This window comes from Giraffa tippelskirchi, chromosome 5, assembly GCF_054371585.1.
Source record: "Giraffa tippelskirchi isolate mGirTip1 chromosome 5, T2T-mGirTip1v1.2.pri, whole genome shotgun sequence".
Classification (NCBI taxonomy): Eukaryota; Metazoa; Chordata; class Mammalia; order Artiodactyla; family Giraffidae; genus Giraffa; species Giraffa tippelskirchi.
In genome coordinates this window covers 72787931-72812948 of record NC_137279.1, presented here as the reverse complement: position 1 = coordinate 72812948, position 25018 = coordinate 72787931, and the positions used below count along the sequence as shown (strand labels likewise).

Below are 25018 nucleotides of genomic sequence, written 5' to 3'. Positions count from 1 at the left end.
CATAGACAATCACCCACAGAGGAGAGTCTTTATGTGAAAGTCCAGGTTTTCACAGAAGAAGTTCCAGCACAGCATGGGAGAAAGAAGAATATGAGTTTGAACTCATGAACTGGGTAATAGGAATGGCTCGACCTTACCTACATTGCCCTCTTCAACAAGGAAGAACAGCTTAAGGCTAATAGAAAACTTTCCAGGCCTCCTTGATTTCTCCCACAGGGGAAATGGTGAGTGTGTGAATGATCTTGTAGCTTCGCCAGCTGTGTGGGATCTACCCAAAGGCCCATTTCCCACTCACTACATCCAGAGTACTTAATACTGAGCTATATGACTGGTAGTTATGAAGAGGCTATGAAATTAGTAGACAGGACACTTACAGAGCATTGAAAGGAGGCTGATCTTACTAACTGCATTGCAGACTCCATCAGAGCACTCACTCGAAAGCTGCTGGGATTGCCTCAGCTTTACTGGTCCCTTGAATGCTTTGTCTACCTCACTCATTCCCCACCTCCCTTACTATGGTGTGTCTCCTGTAGGCAAAGCTAACATTATAGGCAAAAGAAACTCTTATGGACAGCTCCTAAGCATGCACAGAAATTTGGGTCAAATCTTTCTGCCGGGAAGAGAACAGAAAATTAGGAAGTAGTGCTATCTTGAGAAGCTGTCAGAACCCATCCTGTTGCATTGTAGCATCTAGACAAGGCACATGAGCTCAGAAATTCTACAAAAAGATGGAGAAGCAGCATGAGCAGGTATCCACATAGAAGAACTGAGACATACTTAGAAATCCAACAGAGCTGAAGGAAGTTGTCTCTCTCACAAAGGAGACTAGTACTTTCACTGCAAACACAATACAAACTTCAAGGAACATGAAATCAAAAGAACAAGACGCCAACAAAATGACAAAAAATCTTCAGGATTCACCCCGAGATTGGAGGTTTGTGATTTACGCACCAGAGAATTCAAAATAGCTGCTTTAAATAACTCAGTGTGCTGGAAAAAAAATACAGGAAGACAATTGAACAAAACTAGGGAAAAAAATACATGAACAAAATGAGCAGTTTAATTAAAAGAAAGAAATATTAAATAAAAAGAAAAGCGCCAAACAGAAATTCTAGTGCTGAAGAATCCAAGGATGAAATGAAAATGCATTATAAAGCATCGACGAAAGAATAAAACAAGTGGAGTCTGTGAGATAGACGACAGATACATTGAAGTTATCCATTCATAGGAGAAAAAAATTCGAGACAACACGCCCCTCAAAGAAGTTTAAAACAAATGAAAAAAATGGAGAAAAGCTACAAGATCTATGGTACATCACCAACAAAACCAGTTTGTGAATTATTGACGTTCCAGATGAAGAAAAGAGGGAGATGGGGGCGGAAAGCATATTTAAAGAAAGAATGGCTGAAAACTTCCCAAGTCAAGAGTTTGTGTGTCTAAGTTCATGAGGTTTTTAGGTGACCAAACAAAACCAACGTAAAAAGTTCCTCCCCAACACATATTATAATAAAGATGCAACATTCAAAGAAAAAAAAATAAGTTTTAAAAGCATCATGAGAAAAGAAACCTTGGAACTTACAAAGTAATATGACTTTAAGCAGACTTCTTAGCAGAAACCAAATGGGCCAGGAGAAAAAGGGATGACATATTCCGGGTGCTGAAAGTGAAAACTGCCAACCAAGAATATTTTATTTGGAAAATGTCATTCAGAAATGAATGGAAGATGAAGACTTCCCCAGACCAACAAATACTGAGGGAATTGAACACAACTAGACATTCCTTACTAGAAACACCAAAAGGAGGTATTCAAGCTGAAGTAAAATAATGCTAATTAATATCATGAAAATACAAACTACTTAGGTAAATGTAAATGTGCAGTAATATTCAGAACATTGCGATACTGTAATATGTTGTAATATTAGATTTTTTCCCTTCACTCTTCTGTTGCATCCATGTTGAGAATAAACTACCAATTTAGCCTCATTCCTTTTAGTTAATATTCTACTGTGTGTTTCCAACACTGTTGGAGATTTGGAATAATGTTACTTTACCCTGAGATTTTGCAATTTCAGCATATATAATACGATAAATGTCATTCAGCAATGAGAATGAATCATAAACACAGATGACTAGTCTGTTGCTGTAATTTTCAGTTTCAATTGAGAAAAAAATATGACTTTCTGTTTCTATCACATGGAGAATTAGATCCCCTAAGAAATCTATGATTTTGAAATACCCATCAATTACGAAAAATTACTGTTCATAAATATCCAGGACTTTTAGCTTTAAGACCACTTTAAAAAAGAATTCACTTTTTAATGAGAAGACAAGTGTTCCACTGGAGTATCAGGAGAAGATTTGTCAAAGTTTCCCATTTCTCTTTCATGCTTGCATACTCCTCCTCTGGTGTCTCTCTTGGTTAGAAATATGCCTGCAGTCCTATCTCTAACTGATTTATAAACCTTCTCCGGTATACTTGGGAATCAGGAAAAACTGAATTAAATAACACGTCTGCCTGCTCGTCAGAAAGAACACTGGTGATGGAGCCCTTCTTATAAGTGACCTGGGGCCTGTGCTGCTTTTAATTGTAACACTTAGGACTGGACAGGAAGCTTCATTGTGTTGTAAATGTTGTTCACGAAGAAAATTGCCAAATGGACTTAAGTAACACGGAAAAAAATTATGAGATGAATAATGCAGAGTGATGCATATTCTATTCACACCTTGTATTTTGTGAAGTATCATAAAACTCATTAGAGGTATCATTTACAAGAACTTGAAGAGGACTGTATTATTAAAGAAAATGACAGGCAAAAACATCATGATGAAGAACTTATAAGTTTATGTTTTTGAAGTAAAATCTTTGTTTTTAATGACTTAAATACTTAATATATTTATATAATTTAATTTTTTGCTTTTTATTATTTTTTATTGGAGTGTAGTTGCTTTACAATGTTGTGTTAGCTTCTGCTGTACAGCAAATCGAATCAGTTATATGTTATATCCCCTTTTTGGAGGATTTCCCTCCTATTTAGGTCCCCCGACAGCACTGAGTGGAGCTCCCTGTGATACACAGCAAGTTCTCATTAGTTATGTTTTATTCACAACAGCCAGGACAAGGAAGCAACCTAAATGTCCATCAACAGAAGAATAGATACAGAAGAAGTGGTACATATATACAATGAAATATTACTCAGCCATAAAAAGGAATGGGGTTGTGCAATTTGCAGAGACGTGGATAGACCTTGAGACTGTCATACAGAGTGAGGCAAGTCAGAAAGAGAAAAATAAATATTGTATAACATTGCTTATACATGTAATATAGAAAATGACACAGATGAACTTATTTGCAAAGTAGAAATAGAGACACAGGCATAGAGAACAGATGTATGGATACTGAGAGGAGGTGGGATGAATTGGAAGATTGGTCTTGATATATAAAACTAAAAGTGACAAGTTTTTTCAAAATTTTCAACATTTTCATTGATCTCTGAAAATAACTTTAAATGTATTGGTGTTATACTGGAAACTAAGAGTATTTTCCACATTTTGTAAAAGGAAAATATATCTGCTACCTTTGCTGATTTTTTAAAAGCCTTAAACTAACAGTAATATTAATGGTTTATTAAGCTGTAATTGGAATACAGTCAACTGAATGTACTTAAAATGAGGTTTGAATCTGAAAAACATCACCATATGTAAAATTATGAAAATAATGATTGTTCCCCAAGTTTCCTCATAATACAAGTAAGACTCTCCTAAACATTCTGGAATTATAATCTTGCTTTTCTGTGACATATTTTCTATTCACATTTTCATGAGCATATTCACATGACCCATAATCTACATACAGTGGCTTTTGCACTGTGAAACTCAGAAGACATAGAAAACTATTCATTTTCTTTTCCCTTTCTAGGTGACTATCTGATAATTTTTCCATTAAGGCATTCTTATAGTTATCTCATGCACAGACTATTTTAACCAGTCGATTTAATAAAAAATACACACACACTGCACACTTGGCCTCGCCAGGGTCCCTGCAGCCAATAAGCTCCCAACTCTCACTGGGGCAGAGCTGCCACAGGCAAAAAAAGTCTTGGGCTATGCGCACAGGGTCGCTTCAGTCAGGTGCAACTCTTTGCGACCCTGTAGACTGTGGCCTGCCAGGCTTCTCTGTCAAGGGGGTTCTCCAAACAAGAATACTGGAGTGTATTGGCCAATACTGGTTGCCATACCCTTCTAGAGCACTACATTTCCTGCTGCCCTAGCCACCAACTACCCTGAGTACCTGGTGCTGTCAGAACCTCTGCGACTCAAGCAGCTGCATCACCTCCACACCTGGTCCTCACAGAGGCAAATCCAAGTCATCCAGGACAGCCCCAGGAGCAAACCCCAGTGGACAACCCACATACAGAGGTGGAAATAAAACCACAATGGAAACCTAGGGGTAGTATGGCTAAGGAAGAAGACCCAAAATCTTCCCATCAGCTGTACAAGCTGCACATTAAATCCACGTGATCAACTAGGCAGACTCTGTGTCTATGGAACATATAAAAGGACATTGAGAGCTCCCACAAAAGAAAACGGACTAGTTCTAATAGCTGTGGATGTTGGAGACAACAGGAGTAAGACCAGATTAGAATCTGAGCTGCCCCCACAACAGGTCCAGAGATCAGTACAGAGTTGGAGGGCATCCTAAGGAGATGAGGTGGACTGTGACTCCCAGAGAAGGAAAGGACTCTGACAGCACTGACTCATGAAAAACATTTATTATTCTTATGTTTTGACTTGTTCTGTAAAATCTTTTGGATTTTTTTCTTTTTTTCCCCCTTTTCCACTTTCTGTTGTAGTTGTCAATTTTATTTACACTATGAAATCTAATCTAATTACAAGCACTGAAATTGAAGCTGTGATGAAAAATCTCCCAAAAAACAAAAGCCCAGGACCAGATGGCTTCACAGGAGAATTATATCAAACATTTAGCAAAGAGTTAATGTCTATCCTTCTAAAACTCTTTCAAAAAATTGCAGAGGAAGCAGCACTTCCAAATTCATTCTACGAGGCCACCATCACCCTGAAAGCAAAACCAGACAAAGACAACACAGAAAAAAGAAAACTACAGGCTAATAAAATTGATAAAAATAGATGCAAAAATCCTCAACATAATTTTGGCAAACAATTCAGCAAGACATCAAAAAGCCTCATACACCATGATCAAGTTGGGTTTATTCCAGGGATGCAAGGATTCTTCAATATATGCAGATCAATCAATGAAATGCATCATATTAACAAATTGAAAGATAAAAATCATATGATCATCTCAATAGATGCATAAAAAGCCTTTGACAAAATTCAGCACCCATTTATGATTAAAACTCTTCATAAAGTGGGCATAGAAGGAACCTACCTCAACATAGTAAAGGCAATATATGATAAGCCTACAGCAAACATTATTCTCAATGGTGAAAATCTGAAAGCATCCCCCTTAAGATCAGGAACAAGACAAGGGTGTCCACTTTCACCACTATTATTCAACATAGTTCTGGAGCCCTACCTACAGCTATCAGAGAATAAAAAGAAATAAAAGGAATCCAGACTGGAAAAGAAGAAGTAAAGCTCTCACTGTTTGCAGATGACATGACACTGTACATAGAAAACCCTAAAGATAGTATCAGAAAATTACTAGAGCTAATCAGTGAATTTAGCAAAGCTGCAGGATACAAGATCAATACACAGAAATCACTTGTATTTCTATATACTAGCAATGAAAAATCAGAAAGAGAAAGTAAGTAATCTATCCCATTCACCATTGCAACAAAAATAATTAAATATCTGGGAATAAACTTACCTAAGGAGACAAAATAACTGTACACAGAAAATTATATGACCCTGATTAAAGAAATCAAAGATGACATAAACAGATGGAGAGATATCCCATGTTCCTGGGTTGAAAGGATCAGTATTGTGAAAATGGCTAAACTACCAAATGCAATCTACAGATTCAATGCTATCCCTATCAAATTGCCAATGGCATTTTTCATAGAAATAGAACAAAAATTTTCACAATTCATATGGAAATACCAAAGACCCAGAATAGGCAAAGCAGTCTTGAGAAAGAAGAATGGAGCTGGAGGAATCAACCTTCCTGACTTCAGATTATACTACAAAGTACAGTCATCAAGACAGTATGGTACTGGAACAAAAACAGAAGTGTAGACCAATGGAACAAGATAGAAAGCCCAGAAATAAACCCATGCACTTATGGGCACCTATTTTTGACAAAGGAGGCAAGAATATACAATGGGGCAAAGACAGCCTCTTTAATAATTGATGCTGGGAAAACTGGACAACTACATGTAAAAGAATGAAATTAGAATACTTCCTAACACCATACACAAAAATAAACTCAAAATGGATTAAAGCCTAAATATAGGGTCAGAAACTATAAAACTCTTAGAGGAAAACATAGGCAGAACACTTAATGACATAAATCAAAGCATGATCCTCTATGACCCACCTCCTAGAGTAACGGAAATAGAAACAAAAGTAAACAAGTGTGACCTGATTAAACTTAAAAGCTTTTGCACAGCAAAGAAAACTATAAGCAAGATGGAAAGGCAACCCTCAGAACGGGAGAAAATAATAGCAAATGAAACAACTGACAAAGGATTAATTTCCAAAATATACAAGCGGCTCATACAACTCAATGCCAGAAAAACAAACAACCCAATCAAAAAGTGGGGAAAAGACCTAAACAGACATTTTTCCAAAGAAGACATACAGATGGCTAACAAACACATGAAAAGATGCTCAATATCATTCATTATTAGAGAAATGCAAATCAAAACTACAATGAGATATCACCTCACACCAGTCAGAATGGCCCTCATCAAAAAGTCTACAAAAAATAAACATTGGAGAGGATGTGGAAAAAAGGGAACACCCTTGCACTGTTGGTGGGAATACAAATTCATACAGCCGCTATGGAAGACGGTAGGAAGATTCCTTAATAAACTAAGAATAAAACCACCATATGACCCAGCAATCTCACTCCTAGGCATATACCCTGAAGAAACCAAAACTGAAAAAGACACATGTATCCCATTGTTCATTGCAGCTCTCTTTACAATAGCTAGAACGCGGAAGCAACCTAGACGTCCATCAACAGATGAATGGATAAAGAAACTGTGGTATAGATACACAATGGAATATTACTCAGCCATAAACAAGAATGCATTTGAGTCAGTTCTGATGAGGTGGATGAACCTAGAACCTATTATACAAAGTAAAGTGAGTCAGACAAAGAAAGATAAATATCATATTCTAACACACATATACCAAATCTAGAAAAATGGTACTGAAGAATTTATTTTCAGGGCAGCAGTGGAGGAACAGACATAGAGAATAGACTTATGGACATGGGGAGAGGGAGGAGAGGGAGAGATATATGGAAAGAGTAACATGGAAACTTACATTACCATATGTACCACAACTTCTTTATCATTGATTAAATGTATAAATATATAATTTTATTTTAATATATTAATGACCTATAAATAGGAAAGCAATTTGATATATTTAGAAATCTAAAGGATCCTGTCTCATGACTCTGATGACAATTGATTTGTTTCAATAAATGGTACTGAAAATAGAAGTTTGGTTTGCATAGTGTCTTCACCTACTCACTGAGATGGAGAGCTCCACTTTCCCATATGTCATGTTATCACATCTTCTTCAGATATCCTGAGGCCTTCACCACAACTATAAATTAACTTCGTGCCACATGCGTACAGCCTTTGTTCATGTATTTCTCCCCTTTTGTCTGCAGAGCTAGATGCTTTAATGGTTCCATAGTCTATTTGAGGTGGTTGAGAACATCCAATTTTTTCTATATGAAGTACAGAGATCAAAGAGTGAAGTACAAATATAATCTTAAAAATACTAATATAATCAAATATTACTTTGGATCTTAATATAAGAACAATTTGAACCAGTTAAAGAATTTAAAAACTGACAATTATTTGAAACTTGCAAGCTATTTGTCTCCATAAACACTATATATGCTACTATCCACTTGTTAAATATGCCCCTTTATCCTTTTTTAAATGAATGTTTTATTGAAATGTGGATGTATAACAGTATGGTAGCTTCAAATATGTTACAAAATCATTTTGCTTTTACATACATTATAAAGTGACTACCAGTATGTTCTAGCAACAACCTGTCCCTAACAAATTTATTACAGTATTATTGACCATATTCTGTATCCTGTATATTAAACCCCTTTGGTTCCTTTACTACATAACTGAAATTCATACTTCTAAATCCCCTGCATCTATTTTTCCAACCCCACCTCCCTTCCTGCAAGAACTTATTATTTTTTTTGTATTTGTATGAGCCTGTTTTCCTTTGATTTTGTTTTATTTTTAGATTCCACAAACAAGTGACATCATGTGGCATTTGTCTTTTTATATCTTACCTACTTCGCTTAGAATAATACATCCTAGACACAACCATGTTGCTGCAAATGGAAACGTTTCATATTTTATGGCTCAGTCATAGTTCATTTTGTGTGTAAATATAAAACATCTACTTTATCTATTTATGTATCAGTGGACTCTTAGGTTGAATCCTAACCTTGGTTATTGTACTTAATGCTGCAGTGAACCTTGGAGTACCCATATCTTTTCAGATTAGTGATTTTGGTTCCTATGAATAAATACCCAGAAGTGGAATTGCTGGATCATATGGCAGTTCTATTTTTAATTTTTAAAGGAAACTCTATACTCTTTTCCATAGTGACACTACCAATTTGCAATCCCACCAACAGTGTACAAAGATTCCCTTTTCTCCACATCTTTGCAGACACTTCCCTGGTAGCTCAGACTGTAAGGCGTCTGCCTACAACGCGAGAGAGCTTGGTTCAAACGCTGGGTAGGGAAAATCTCCTGGAGAAGGAAATGGCAACTCACTCCAGTATTCTTGCCTGGAAAATCCCATGAATAGAGAAGCCTGGTAGGCTACAGTCCATATTGTCCCGCAAAGAGTTGGACACGACTGAGCGACTTCACTTTCACTTTTGCAAACACTTGATGTTGTCTTTTTCTTGATAGCCATTATGACAGGTGTGAAGGGACATCACACTATGGCTGCAATATACTTTCCCTGGATATGGTAGTCTTGGTTGTAAGTTTTTTCCCTTCATCACTTTGTGTATGTTGTACCAGTCCCTTGTGATCTGACAAGATTCTTCAGAAGCTGCTGTTACTCGTAAAGTTACCCTTGTATGTAACTAGTGGCTTTTCTCTTGACAGAGAAGAAGGTGACAGAGGATGAGATGGTTGGATGGTATCACCAATTCAATGGACGTGAACTTGGGCGAACTCTGGGAGATAGTAAGAGACAGGGAAGTGTAACGTGCTGCAGTCCATGGGGTCGCGAAGAGTCAGACATAACTTGGCAACTGAATAACAATAACATTTTTTTTTCCATTTAAATGATAATGTGTCCTGATGTGGACTTCTTTGGGTTCATCTATTTTGGGGACTCTCTGATTTCTAGACCTGGAAGACTGTTTCCTTCCTGAGGTTAGAAAGGTTCAGCTACTATTTCTTCAAATAAGACTCTGTCTCTCTCTATTTTAGATCCCTATAATGAGAACGATACTACACATGATGTTTTCCCACATGTTCCTTAACCTATCCTCATTTTTTAAATTCTTTTTTCTTTTTCCTATACTGTTTGGGAAGCTTCCACTATCCCGTCTTCCAGGTCTCTGATTCATTCTTCTGAATCCTCTAACCTACTGTTGATTTTCTCTAGTGTATTTTTCATTTCAGCTATTGTATCCTTCAGCTCTGTTTAGTTCTTCTTTATATTTTCTTATTTTTAAAATTCTTACTGTTTTCATCCATTCTTCTCTAGAGTCAATTTAATATCTTTATGGTCATTACCTTGAATGCTTTATTGGGTAGACTGCTTACCTTAACTTTGTTTAGTGTTTTGTTTTGTTTTCTGAGACTTTTGTCTTGTTCCTTCATTTGGAAAGCATTTCTCTGTCTCCTTATTTTACCTAACTCTGTTTATTTCTAAGCATTAGGTATGTTCCTGATCTTGGACAAGTGGTCTTATGTAGGAGAAGTCTATGGGGCCCAGCAGAATACACCCCTCTGTAGAATATGTACAACAGATCTATATGCTATAGGGTGTTCTTCTGTTGTATCAAGGCCAACTAAACTGTGTGCACTGGTCGGCAAGGCTCCCACCCCTCCCCATCTGGCTGCTAGACTCTGCCTCTTGTGGCGGCTGCCAGCCCACTTGCAGGCAGGACCAAGTCCTGGGGGACCTGGCTGCAGGACCTAAGGGTACCTGGGCTGGTGCTGTCACCTTTACGAGCCAGGTGCTATGCAAGTGTAGCAGCTGTGGAGCCCAGTGTAGTCTGGGGTTGGTGCTGTCATGCTGGTGAGTTGTTAGGTCTCTGGTGCTAGTAAGCTATGTATGTGTGTTAGGGAGAACTCTAAAGTGGCACTTGTCTCTCATGATGGCTGGCACCAGCAAGTATGATCCCAATTGTCTCCTATCTAGGAGTTTCACAAAGATAGACAAATTAGTCTAACCCAAGCTTCTTTCCCATTGATGCCTCTTCACTGGGACACATAGCATGTGAGATTTTTGTGTGCCTTTAAAGAACAGAAGCTCTGTTTCCCAAAGCCCTCTGGCTTTCTTGTGCACAAGTTACACTGGACTTCTAAATCAGAATTTCTGGGGACTTATCTTTCAGGGCCATGACTCCCAGACTGGGCAGCCCAATTGCCCTTCATTCTTGTCCTTTTGATCATTAGAAATAAAATTTGCATAAGTATAAATTTTATCTGCTATTTACACAGTAACCCAGAGAGTTTGTCTGTGTTTCACACTAGAAGTGAAAGAGTGTTCATCAGTTTATATACCTAAAGTGTGATTTACTGTTTCAAGATAAATTGGAAGAGATGGAAAGGCCTTCATCTTGCTGATACATACAAAGCTTGCAAGCGTGCTCAGTCACTCAATCATGTCCAACTCTTTGCACCCACCAGGTTCCTCTGTCCATGGGATTTCCCCAGCAAGAACACTGGAGTGGGTTGCCATTCCCTACTCCAGGGGATCTTCCTGACCCAGGGATTGAATTCTTGTTTCCTGCATCTCCTGCATTGCAGGAGGATTCTTTACCACTGAGCCACCACAGAAGGATACAATGCTTAGAGGAGTATTAATCTTCTTTAAAGAATGTTTTAAACAAACCTATGTACTATTTACCAATGCAACGTGGAATTGACTCCCATCTCTCATCCTTGCACACAATTTCTTCTGCATCTAGAATTAGATAATTTTCTTTATGTAGAATAGATATTTTTCTCCATCCTGATATTTCACTGTAGTTGTCATATCTTGAGCATTGGGAATCTGAGGTGGAGGTGGGTATTTGTGCTTCTGAAAATATTAAAACTAGATTTCTTGATTAAAAATCATAAGTTAAATATTAAAGGAGTAATTTTCAATAAACAGAAAGCTCTAAAAATATATCATAAATGATTAACAATATGACACTCTTAAGTAAACTTTTAAGCTTGTTTAGCACTTTAATATATCACATTTGGTTCACAGCTTATGATTTTCCTTGTAGTTTCTTCCTTTTATCCTTCCTGTGGTCAATCTTACACACTTTATATAAAACTGATTTTAATTATTTCTAACATTTAGGAAGTTCTAAGTGAATTTTTCACTCAATTATAGGCAGTAAGGAAGAACTGATATCAGGGTTTTTTTCTTAGAACAGGTATCCATGATCAGATATATTGGAATTGGATAGAAACCCTCACAAGATTTTCTGCCTGTGGGAGCTGATTAGCCAGAGGAGAAACTATATTTAGTTAACAATCAATTAATCTGATGCAGATTCTTGACCAAAGTAAGAATCAGATATGTTCACTGGATTTTAGAGTGTATTGTTTACAGTTTAGAACTCTCCTGGAGGTACAACTTACCAGTTTGTCTACACTGTTAAAGGATATATACATTGATGAATGCATCTGCTTTAACAGATTAGCAAGACTGGCTTTTGGTACATGATCAGAGAGTATAAAAGATACCTCTGTAAACTGTATCTGAGACCTTCAAATAGAGATACCTCAGATATCCAATTCATAATCTGAAGACAAAGCCTGTTCTGCTCAACTGAAGGAAGACGGCATGAATACACCTGGAAGATTTTGGAGCCCTCTATGACTCCTTGGTTTTGCTTTCTCCTGTCATACTGCACTTTTATTTCATTAGAAGCACTATGCAAGTATAGACTGGAAAGTCTTATAAATCCTTTCAGGTATCCAACATTTTGCATTAAATTAAGGGAAATATTTGATGAAATACACTTTATTCATCATTAGTAATATCATCAAATTTTCTATTTTGAGGAGCATTTTACATTTCATCAAAAATATTTTTATTATTTCTGTTTCAACTATCTTGACACTTTTATCAACATATTCTCAAGAATTTATTTTCTTTTGTATCTAATGTTTAAATATTTTTGCCCTAATAATCTTTGTACTTGTTAAAAAGGCTTGCAAATTTGGTCTATCCATGACATTTTCCTGTAAACAAAATATTATGCAAATCAGCTATTTATGCTTTTTATCTTATTATAAAAATGACATTTCAATTTTAATTTTAGTTATTTCTTTCCTTTATGTTCTTTGGGTGTATATCCTTTTCTAGTTTCTAGATTGTACTTCCTATTAATTAATTTCCTTTTTTTGGTAAAGCATGTTTCAATCTATAGATATCTTTGGTTTTGCTGTATACCATAGATTTCAAAGTATACTGTTCTCATTTTATTTAATTTAACATATTTTCTGTTAGTAAATCACAGACAATTTTTTTTTAATTTTCAAGATTTGTGATATGAGTGTATATGTTATATAGTTAGTTCTCTTCTCATTTTGCAATTGCTTTTAATTTATAGAGAATAATTAGAGGTCATTGATTACTTGAAATTTATGATTTTCACATGAAAATAGTGTTTTAAAATAGTTAACTATATTTCAATAAGTTAATGTAGACCTTCAGAGAAGGCATATTATGAAAACTAAGAACAGATATTTTATAATTATAAAAAGTTAATTCACAAAGACTAAGCAATTAAGATACATGAAGCAAGGATGGACAGAAATGAAAGAAGAAATAGACAAATCCACAACCGTTATTAGCAATTCTGAGAGCCTGCCTCCTCTGATTGATAGTACAACTAGAAATAACCATTTTAAGACATAGATACATTTTCAGAACACTATGAATCATGTTAACCTGATAGAGCAACTAGAGTATGCATATACTCTATAAGAAAATGGAAACATCACAAAAATAGACAACATGCTGTGCAACAAAGAAAGAATAAATTTCAAAATATTAAAAAATTACAGTGTGTTCTATGACAAGTGAATTAGATTAGAAATCAATAAGAATAAATTATCTATGCAAACACCCATGATACTCACAAACTGTATACAGTAAATACATACAGTTCTCCAAATAAAAGTCATATTACAGTTACAGTTGTTAATGGAGAATAAATTATTTAGAAACTCATAAATATGTGGGAATTAAAATACAAACTTCTAAACAACTGTCATGTCAAAGAAGTCATTAGGAACATTAGAAAATATTTCACAATAAAATTGATATATATTTATAGTTTTTGAGGCACAGGTAAAGCAATACTTAGAAGTGAAAAAAGGTAGTTGTACAGGTTTGCATTTTAAAAAGTAGGATGGTTTAAGTCAATGTTTTAATTTTATATCTTAAGAAATGAGAGAGTAAAATTAAAATCAAGTGATTAGATAAAAAGCAAATTAAGTCCACAAAAGAGAAAAAATTGAGAAAGATTAATAGAAAAGAGAAAACAGAGAAAATTAACATAGCTAAAAATCATAAATATTAACAAATTAACTATTAAATATAATATATTAAATATTAACAATATTAACTGAAAAATTAGAGAAGAGAGAAAATGGAGGAAATTAGGAGTGTTAAAAATGGTTATTTGAAAATAATAATATTGAAAAACAAAACTCCGATCGCAAAATAAAGGAGGGAAACAACTATCAATACCAAGAATGACAGAAGTGATATCACCAAATATATTATAGGATTAAAAGAAAAATAGAATGTTCAGTGACTATTAGAAATGATTTTACATCAATCAATTTCATAAGTTAGGTAAAATAGAGATATTTCTTGAAAAATACAACTTTCACACAGTGATAAGACAATGTAGAGAATGTTAATAGCCTATTCCCTATTAAAGAAATTGAATTCTTCATCAAGGGAATGTTTCAAAGAAGCAAATTGCATATCAGATGTTGTATGTGCTCAGTCGTGTCTGACTCTTTCCAACCCCATGGACTGCAGCCTGCCAGGCTTCTCTGACCTTGGGATTCTACACGCAAGAATACTTGGGGAGTGGATAGGCATCCCCTTCTCTGGGGGATCTTCCCAATCCAGGGGTTGAACCCGAGTCTCCTGCATTGCAAGCAGATTTTTTATTGTCTGAGCCCCCAGGGAAGCCTACTGGTATGTCTGGAAAAACAAAAGCAGAAATAAATAAAGGGACATACCATATTTATGATTTGAAAATTCAATATGCTAAAGATGTCAATTCTCCATAACTAGTTTCTCATTACAAAGCCATCCCTTTCCATACACAAACCAATTATTTTTAAAATATATGTTTTCCCTGAAATTTCTATGTTAAAGACCAGAATAACTAAAGTAATTTTGAGTGAGAGGAACTTGGAGACTGCAATCAGACTTCCAGTATACTAAAAAGCTAGTTATGAAGGTAATTTGGCAGGAGTGAAGATAGATAAATGACTGAATAGAAAGTACAGAAATAAATAAACACTTTCATAGTTAGCTGATTTCATTTCAAAGTCTTTTCCACACATATTGCTAAAATGATTGGCTATCCCTCCATAAAAATCAACTCTTACTTTATGCAATTCTCAAATGTTAACATAAGACAGATAATATACTTAAATATACTCACATAAAACTATAAAGTTTCTAGAAGAAAATGTAGAACGTGTACTTCACCACCTGTAAACGTTACTTGTTTCCTTAAAGATGCAGTTGCATAGTAAGCTCTCTTTTAATTTTATATTTTCTATTAATTTAGAATAATTTAAAGACATGAATTTCTTGAAATTTGTTGGGAATTCCTTCATCATATGAAATAATAAATTGTTTTAAATTAACTATATTCAATAAGCTAAAGTAGATTTCCAGACAAGGTGTGTGATAAAACTAAGAAATATTTTTTAATTGTAAAAAAACATTAATTCACAAGGTCTAAGCAATCATAAATATGTGATGTATAATATACTGTGCTGTGCTTAGTCACTCAGTCGTGTCCAACTCTGTGTCCCCATGGACTGGTCTGTCCTTGGGGATTCTCCAGACAAGAATATTGGAGTGGGCTGCCATGTCCTTCTTCAGGGGATCTTCCCGTACCAGGGATTGAACCCAGGTCTCCCACATTGCAGGCAGATTCTTTACCAGCTGAGCTACCAGGGAAGCCCATAATACACAATATACATTTTGTATTGAAACGGCAGTTTTTTAGAAGATTGTTGTTTAATTCCCAAATAGTTTATTTTTTCTAAATAATTTATTCTCCATTAACAGATTTACTGTGGTATAATTTTTATATAGGGAACTGTATATAAGGAAGAACTATAAGAGGTTGAATACTAGACAGTAGACTTGGTTTTGTATTGGTTTGAAGCTTCTTTATGAATATCTTAGGCTTGTAGTAATTGGTAAAGTATTGAGGATAGGGAATCAAGATGTCATAGAGTTGGAGAAGAGCAATACAGATGTGAAAAGTAGAAAACTGAAATGAGCCTATTTAATAGGAATTCATGGTGTCAATATGACTCAAGACTTTTCAACATAGCTAAACAAATAGATGACTAGATAGATACATATATATGTATATATATATATACATACATAAATAGATGCATAGATTGATACATAGATACATGCACAAATATATAATAGTTCAGCATAGGCATAAGCACATTTATGTGTAATACACAAAATTAGAAGCAATGGCTTTCCCGTGGAAATGAGCACACCTTTTGCCCAAATGTAAATTTAAAGTCACAAAGTCTCTGAGTGGCTTGTCACATAGTTGACTAAGGCACATCAATTAATATTTAGAAACAGTGTTTTGGTTAGCTTCTAAATTGCATTTTGGATGGAAAATTATTTGTAATGATAACTAAATTTCCTTGAATGAAACAAAGATACTACATTTACAAGTAAGAAAGAAATAATATAAATTTTTGAAAACATTATAGACAAGAGTTTAGCTTCTTTGCACGTTGGTTTAGGATCCCATTCTCCATTTATACAGATTGAATGTTTGTGTTCTGATTTTCCTCGACATTGGTAACTTTTGCTGGTGTTATGGTCATATTCATCTTACATGATGCTTTTCCCTCAGGTGAAAATAATATTGAGCCTTTACACTTCTTAAGTTCATCTCTTGCTATAAAAAGAAAACATTCCCTTGAAAAGACTAATTATAAGAACCAAATAGCTAATAACAAAAAATATCTATGGAGTCAATGCTGCTGCTGCTGCTAAGTCGCTTCAGTCGTTTCCGACTCTGTACGACCTGATGACGGCAGCCCACCAGGCTCTGCCATCCCTGGGATTTTCCAGGCAAGAACACTGGTGTGGGTTGCCATTTCCTTCTCCAATGCATGCAAGTGAAAAGTGAAAGTGAAGTCGCTCAGTCGTGTCCGACTCTTCACAACCCCGTGGACTGCAGCCTATCAGGCTCCTCCATCCATGGGGTTTTCCAGGCAAGAGTACTGGAGTGAGTTGCCATTGCCTTCTCCGATGGAGTCATTCATGTAATGAAATTAGAATTTGTGTTTACAAATTCCACCAAGCAAGTTACTAATGATCAAATTACATGAGATGAAAAATTATATATGAACCTGAGTCTTGCACCCAGTTTTTGAAATTTCAGAGAAAATACCCATCTTAAAGATTTCTGCCTTTTGGATTGGGACAGTTTGCATCCTCTACATAGCAAATAGTCATCACATGAATGAATTTGGTCCCAGACTTGAAATCTGTGCAAATGTTCACATTCATTTTTTTGTTGACCTTAAGCATCCCTGCATTGTTAATTCACAATCTTAAAACATTAAGATAAAAACAATTATCTGTGGACATATAATTCCAAGCTGCTAGTTAATATATTTTTTCAAGAAATGGAATGAAACATAAGAAAACTAAATCCAAAGTGCTTTGTATAGAATGTTAACTTTTAAGCAAATCTTTTACCTGATCACCAAAAATCAACAAATACTTGAAATAAGAAAATGAGAAAATAAGAAAATAAGAAAATTTCAAAAACTTGAAATAAGAAAATAGAGTCTTTGAGACACTATGTTATGTATCGATCATTCTATAATCCAATATAATGCCATGATAATAATTTTTTTCTAGCTTGAGGATAAGTTAAATATTGACTAAAATAGCATTTTATATAGGTATCTATTTTAAAAATTAAGTGCAGGTGGATGTTCTTTATGAATTTGACAAAATATCAGCATAGGTCTTTGGTAGTATTTGTTAATGATTTATTAGTGATAAGACTTAAGTGAGATGAACAGAATAAGGAAAAGTCAAGTAGTTAGTCAAAGAAAAGTGATGATTTCAAAACGAAATTCTGAAAAAATAAAATAAGGAGATGAATTCAAAACAACTAGAGGTTTGAGAATTAGCCCTATTTTAGAAATTTGTTCCGAGTGTTGAGGGACATAAAACTCATAGTATTCTTCAAGGAATGGTGGCTGAAGGAAGGTGGATATTCAAGAGAAGGGGTGGTTGCTAGCAACATCCTATGATAGACTGGTTTCTGGAAGAAAAGCAAACTTGTATTTTTTAGGAGAAAATAAGCATAGTAGGAAGAATGACAAGCTAAATTAGACAGAGTTACAAAATAAACCTTGAGAGGGGAAAACTGGAATAAGGTCTATTATAGCAAAGGGGGACTACATTAAACTGAAAACAGGTAGAGGCTTAACCTCTGCAAGGAAAACTCTGAGAACAGAAGAGTAATAATTGAAGCAACATTTTGGCATAAGGTAGAATGAAGTTAAATGAGGTGAGGTCATTTGAGGAGACAAAAGAGGACAAAGATGCACTTTGGTTTTGAAGAACTGGCAATACCTAGGACAGGAATGTGTTCAGTAAAAATGTAAAGATTAATAAGCAATGAAATTTACTGATTGACTAGGTAAACTCCTATTGAATGCCTCCCATCTGTCACCTGGTCTTTTGAGTATAGAAAATATGTCAGGGAACAAAACAGCTATGGACCCCTCACCCTCATAGAGCTTGAGCTGAAGACCTTCCTTCTTTTTGGAATAATTAATAACTGGAAATATAATGAACAAGTAAGGCTGGACATCTAGGGCTCTCTTTGAATGCAAAACCCAGAAAAACTCCAGAAAAGAGTCCATTCCAAGAGAAAAATGAAAGAGGGAAGGTAAGATTAATTCTCCTGGTCAGTCATCAAAGACTCAGTCATTCAAAGGTCAGGAGGAGTCTCTTACAAAGAAATGTATCAGTCGGGGCAGGTTCCTGGCCTCAACCTAAGTGCCTCCCATGACAGGGTTACCTACTGACAGGGAGGGCTTGAGCCCACCCTCCCCAGCACAGTAACTTCTCTTTGCTGCTTTTGAAACAGATTTAGAAATGGGGAGGGAGGTGGGTGGGGGGTCCAGGAAGGGGAACACATGTAAACCCATGGCTGATTCATGTCAATGTATGGCAAAAACTATTACAATATTGTAAAGTAATTAGCCCCCAACTAAAATAAATAAATTTATAAAAAAAATAAAAATTAAAAAAAAAAAAAGAAATGATCGTTGTTAAAAGCTTTGAGAGAGGCAAAATTCCTACAGGAATGTACCAAATGGGTATTTTCTAAACTGTAATTCCTTATTTCACAGGTTCTAAAATAAAGAGTATCATATCAAATCAAAAATAATATTTCTGAAGTGATAGTTGTATTTTTCTTATAACTAGTACTCACATTTTAATCACATGAGTACCTATCAGTAAGATTTAGCTTCACACTTCTTAAAATAAATGATGTTTATTTATCAGGACAGAGATGCATAAAATTCTATTGCTAGTTTATCTTTTTCCTCTATAGACACACATCAAACTATAAACAGTTGTTTTCGATCATAATAATTTCAGATCTGACATTTGCAAGGATAACTCTAAATGTCAACTTTATGGTGCAAATACTAAATGTCAATTTGAGACGTGCATTCTGATCAACGCACTGAGGAGTTTGGGTTCACCTCCATTAACACACATGATTAATCAATAACCTCAGATATGCAGATGACACCACCCTTATGGCAGAAAGTGAAGAAGAACTAAAGAGCCTCTTGATGAAAGTGAAAGAGGAGAGTGAAAAAGTTGGCTTAAAGCTCAATGTTCAGAAAACTAAGAACATGACATTCAGTCCCATCACTTCATGGCAAATAGATGGGGAAACGGTGGCAGACTTTATTTTGGGGGGCTCCAAAATCACTGCAGATGGTGACTGGAGCCATGAAATTAAAAGATGCTTACTCCTTGGAAGGAAAGTTATGACCAACATAGATAGCATATTAAAAAGCAGAGATATACAAGGGCTCAGGGCCGGGGCAATGGGATGACCCAGAGGGATGGGATGGGGAGGGAGGTGGGTGGGGGGTCCAGGAAGGGCAACACATGTAAACCCATGGCTGATTCATGTCAACGTATGACAAAAACTATTACAATATTGTAAAGTAATTAGCCCCCAACTAAAATAAATAAATTTATAAAATTAAAAAAAAAATTAAAAAAGCAGAGATATTACTTTGCCAACAAAGGTCTGTCTAGTCAAGGCTATGATCTTCCCAGTAGTCATGTATGGATGTGAGAGTTGGACTGTGAAGAAAGCTGAGTGCCGAAGAATTGATGCTTTTGAACTGTGGTGTTGGAGAAGACTCTTGAGAGTCCCTTGGACTGCAAGGAGATCCAACCGGTCCATCCTAAAGGAGATCAGTCCTGAGTGTTCATTGGAAGGACTGATGATGAGGCTGAAACTCCAATACTTTGGCCACCTGATGTGAAGAGCTGACTCATTTGAAAATACCCTGATGTTGGGAAAGATTGAAGGCGGGAGGAGAAGGGGACAACAGAGGATGAGATGGTTGGATGGGATGACTGACTCAATGGACATGAGTTTGAGTAAGCTCCGGGAGTTGGTGATGGACAGGGAGACCCGGCGTGCTGCAGTCCATGGGGTTGCAAAGAGTCGGATACAACTGAGCAACTGAGCTGAACCAAATCAGTGTAATGCTTCTCTGCAACTGAACTCTACCGAGTCTCCATGGTGATAGAGAGGAGCGGGAGGCTTGACATCGCTGTGATCAAGGTCAGATGTATCTCCACAGGTATGCTCCTTCTCTGAAAATTCACAAAAATATGTTTGTCTTTAAAATGCTAATTGAAAGTATGTATGGATACAAATAAAAGTGTTGATTTACTTTAAATATTACTATTTCATACATTACCAATATACACATGTAAAGTTGTCTATTCTCCATCAACACACTGAATTTTATGAGAACCCTTCATCAGAAATCTGGGGTTGCAAGCATATTCCACGACCTCACCGTATCCATATTCTTCTTTGTGTATTTCTTTCCTTTTCTTACTGAGAAGATTAGGAGGCGGATGATTTAGGAGCACATGATTTTACTTTGCCTACTGTAGAAATATTGTGCAGATACTAGTCACACTGTCAGTTTTATAATTGAAAACTCCAGTTAATGCAGAGATCTATATCGTTAAATTGTCTTTTCTTTATTATATAATTTATTTTAACATTCTTAAACAATGAAAAAAGAATGAAGAAAGTTTACACAAGACTCATGTTTCCTAATCCTATTATTCATCCTTAACTAGCATATTGAAGCCCATGTAAGCCCAGAAAACATGTTCAATAATCTAGACCCTCTAAATAAGCATGTAAACCAATTACTCTGGGTGTATAAATTATAGCACTATTCTTATCCCACAGGAACACTGTATGAAAACCTTTTGAATAAGTATCATTTGATTCATGTCAATGTCGGAGAAGGCAATGGCAGCCCACTCCAGTACTCTTGCCTGGAGAATCCCATGGACAGAGGAGCCTGGTACGCTGCAGTCCCTGCGGTCGCTAGGAGTCGGACACGACTGAGCGACTTCCCTTTCACTTTTCTCTTTCATGCGTTGGAGAAGGAAACGGCAACCCACTCCAGTATTCTTTTTTTTTTTTTTTTTTTTTTTTTTTTATTTTTATTTTTTTTTTATAAATTTATTTATTTTACTTGGGGGCTAATTACTTTACAATATTGTAATAGTTTTTGCCATACATTGACAAGAATCAGCCATGGGTCTCCAGTATTCTTGCCTGGAGAATCCCATGAACGGGGGAGCCTGGTGGGCTGCCGTCTATGGGGTCACACAGAGTCGGACACGACTGAAGCGACTTGGCAGTTGGCGTGTCAATGTATGGCAAAACAAATACAATATTGTAAAGTAAAAAAAGAGATAAATAAACTAATTAAAAAAATAAACAGGAAAAAATTCATAGTTATTAATTTGTTTCATAGCATGGTTTACCTACAGTTTTATTATGGAGCCTTCTAATTTAAATAAAAAATTATTTTAAAATAAATCATTTGAGACAAGCATTTGAACAATATAACTTCGGTTCATATGATTTGATACATATGATTGAACTGACGATAAGCTAATTGAACACTGTTTAGACACATTTGAGGACATTTGAGATAAAATTCATATTATATAAACTGTCCAGTATTAATGGTGGAATCGTAGGAAAAAGGAACACTAAAGAGAAGTCCTGCCAGTGTCAGATTCCTCATGCGTTTCTGTGGATACTCCACCACATATTTCAAGAAGCACCTGGAGGTTAATTTCTTAAATAAGGAAAACTGAATTATCTACTACCCACCACATGTCCTTGGTGGGTATATCTCTGGTTCAAGAGATTAGATTATAGATGCACTGGAAGTGGGCAGAAAATTAAGAGAGGGAAATAAAGAGGTTAATATCTGAAATCCCAAATCTTGTTCTAGCAACTGTCAGATAAATATTTATCTTTACATATTGGAGGTTTAGGGGACCTTCCGAAGTGGTGGCACTGAACTGAATCTTTTCCTACCATGATACAGCCTTGTCTGCAGGAGAATTTCAGCACATCTCCAACCTTAAATGTGTCTTTCTTGGGATAAGCATCTAAGTATATATCTATTTCTGGAATCCTACATTCTCTTTCTATAGAAAAAAACAAATAATTTAGTAAGAATATTTAATCATTGCAAAATAGATATTATTTGTTTTGTGTAAAATGAGGCTCTGGGTATTGCATACACAGAAGGACAGCACATTAATGCTCTTCCTTGAAAAATATTACACATTAGGTTTTATACACCCTCTCACTCATCAGGGACTCTTTGGGAAATATTAAGTTATTGAGCAGCAACATATATGTCCTGATAATTCATTTGTAAAGTCAACTTGTTAATACCGGATGTAATTTTATCACTGACATTTACAAAATGTAATGGTAATTTTTTTGTCTCAAAATGTAAAAATAATCTTTCAGAATAAAAAAAAAAACACGAAAGCTACAATTTTAAAAAATGCTATTTTAAATAATATAATTGGGAAGCTAGAACACCAAGACACATTTGTATTTGAGTCATAGGAACATTAAAAATCACTTAATTTTATCTACAAGTGTAGAAATCTAATAGACACATGATCAAATTGAAACACGAAACAAAATGAGTAAATATGTTCAAGGTCACGTAGGCATATTTTATGTGTCTTGATTACATACATGATATACACACATCTTATCTTACTTTACCTATAAATGATCTTGAATATTATTATATGTTTAATTATTCTGATTCATTTTAAAAATGTGTAAACTTTTCATTGAACATTTGTAAAATCTATGAAATTTGTGACATTGCTTTGTGTGTGTTAGTCACTCAGTCACGACTGATGCTTTGTGACCTCATGGAGTGTAGCTGGCCAGGCTCCTCTGTCCATGGAATTCTCCAAGCAAGAATACTGGAGTGGGTAGCCATTCCTTTCTCCAGGGGATCTTCCTAAACCAGGGATCAAACCTGGCTCTCCCACATTGCAGGCAGATTCTTTTCATCTCAGTCACCAAGGATTGCTACATATTAATCAAAAATTGTACTACTCTTATTTGGAATCTTCCTATTTTGGTAAGTAATTTGAAAAATTCAAAATTGGAATTTAAGAATTAGAATCTCACCAAAAAGAGAGATCATACTATCTAAAAATCTAAAGCTTATCATAAAATTATATATAAGCTAACTAGCTTTAAAAGTAATGCCCCACCCCACCCAACATAAATAAATAAATAAATAAATTTGGTTAGGTTTTAGTTTAACTATTGAGTTTTGTAGCTTAGCTGAGAGGTTACTCTTGATGAGAACCATTGGGATTCCTTTCCTAAAATTCTATTCCAAACTTCCACATAGCAATAATTTTATTGTTATGTGACTTTGTTTGCATATTTTTGGCTTATATAATATTCCTATTCTAGCATCTTGTGTAAAAAGGTGTTTTAACAGCAACAACAAAAGATCTTGGCCTTAGGCTATTTTCCAACTGCTGTCTTCACATTGAGTGACTGTAAAAAAAACCCATTTGCATCTTAAAAGCCTTTCCCTTTACTTAGAATTGTTAGTCCCTTCATCCTGTGTTCGAATCTTTGCAACCCCACGGAAGGCAGCCCGCCAAAATTCCATGGAATTCTTCAGACAAGAATGTTGTGGATAGCCATTCCCTTCTCCAAGGGTTCTTCCGGACCCAGGTCTCCTGCATTGCATGTGGATTCTTTACTGTCTGCACCACAGGCAGCTCAGAATTTTTGAAAGTGAAAGTGTAGCGTCAGTTTGGCTGACTCTTTCTGATCCCAGGGACTGTAGCCTGCCAGGCTCCTCTGTCCATGGAATTCTCTAAGCAAGAATACTGCAGTGGGTTGCCATTCCCTTCTCCAGGAGATCTTCCAACCCCAGGGGTTGAACCAGGTTCTCCTGCATTCCATGTAGATTTGTTAAGGCCTGAGCCTTTTTAAAATAGGCCAATTTTTTTGCTGCCTTGGTTGCTGCAAAGGCACCTTTTCTCTGCTGATGAATGGTTCTCAGCCTTTTTTTTTTTTTTTTTTTGCATAGAGGTCTCCCTACCTGAATGTGAGCCTCAGTTCCTTCTATTTTCTAAGTACTTGGATTCTTTTATTCTTCGAAAACACTTACTTAAACAATATAACAGAAATATTTTTACTTTTTGGTTCATTGCTAACTGCTGCTGCTAAGTCGCATCAGTCGTGTCCGACTGTGCGACCCCATAGACGGAAGCACACCAGGCTCACCCATCCCTGGGATTCTCCAGACAAGAATACTGGAGTGGGTTGCCATTTACCTTAATTCATTTTTTTCCCTCCAATACCAGAATGAAAGCTCTTGAAAGGCATACCCCCTGTCCCCTGCTTGCATCTTTCACCATTTTCTCTTAGCCTACTTTTGGCACATATTAGGTCTTTGCTGACTACTTGAAAAGTGAAATTTAGCTGGACTCTGAACACTATTGCACAGAAAACTAATCAAACTGATCACATGGGCCACAGCCTTGTTTAACTCCATGAAACAATGAGCCATGCCTTGTAGGGCCACCCAAGATGAGCAGGTCATGGCGGAGAGTTCTGACAAAATGTGGTGCACTGGAGAAGGGAATAGCAAACCACTTCATCATTCGTGCCTTGAGAACCCCATGAACAGTATGAAAAGGCAAA

At 35.8% G+C, this 25018-nt stretch overlaps 1 pseudogene; it reads right to left on the bottom strand.

The window, feature by feature from the left end:
• The window catches only part of LOC145505196 (complement factor H-like), an 80601-nt pseudogene that overhangs the window by 42640 nt on the left and 12943 nt on the right, over positions 1 to 25018 (bottom strand).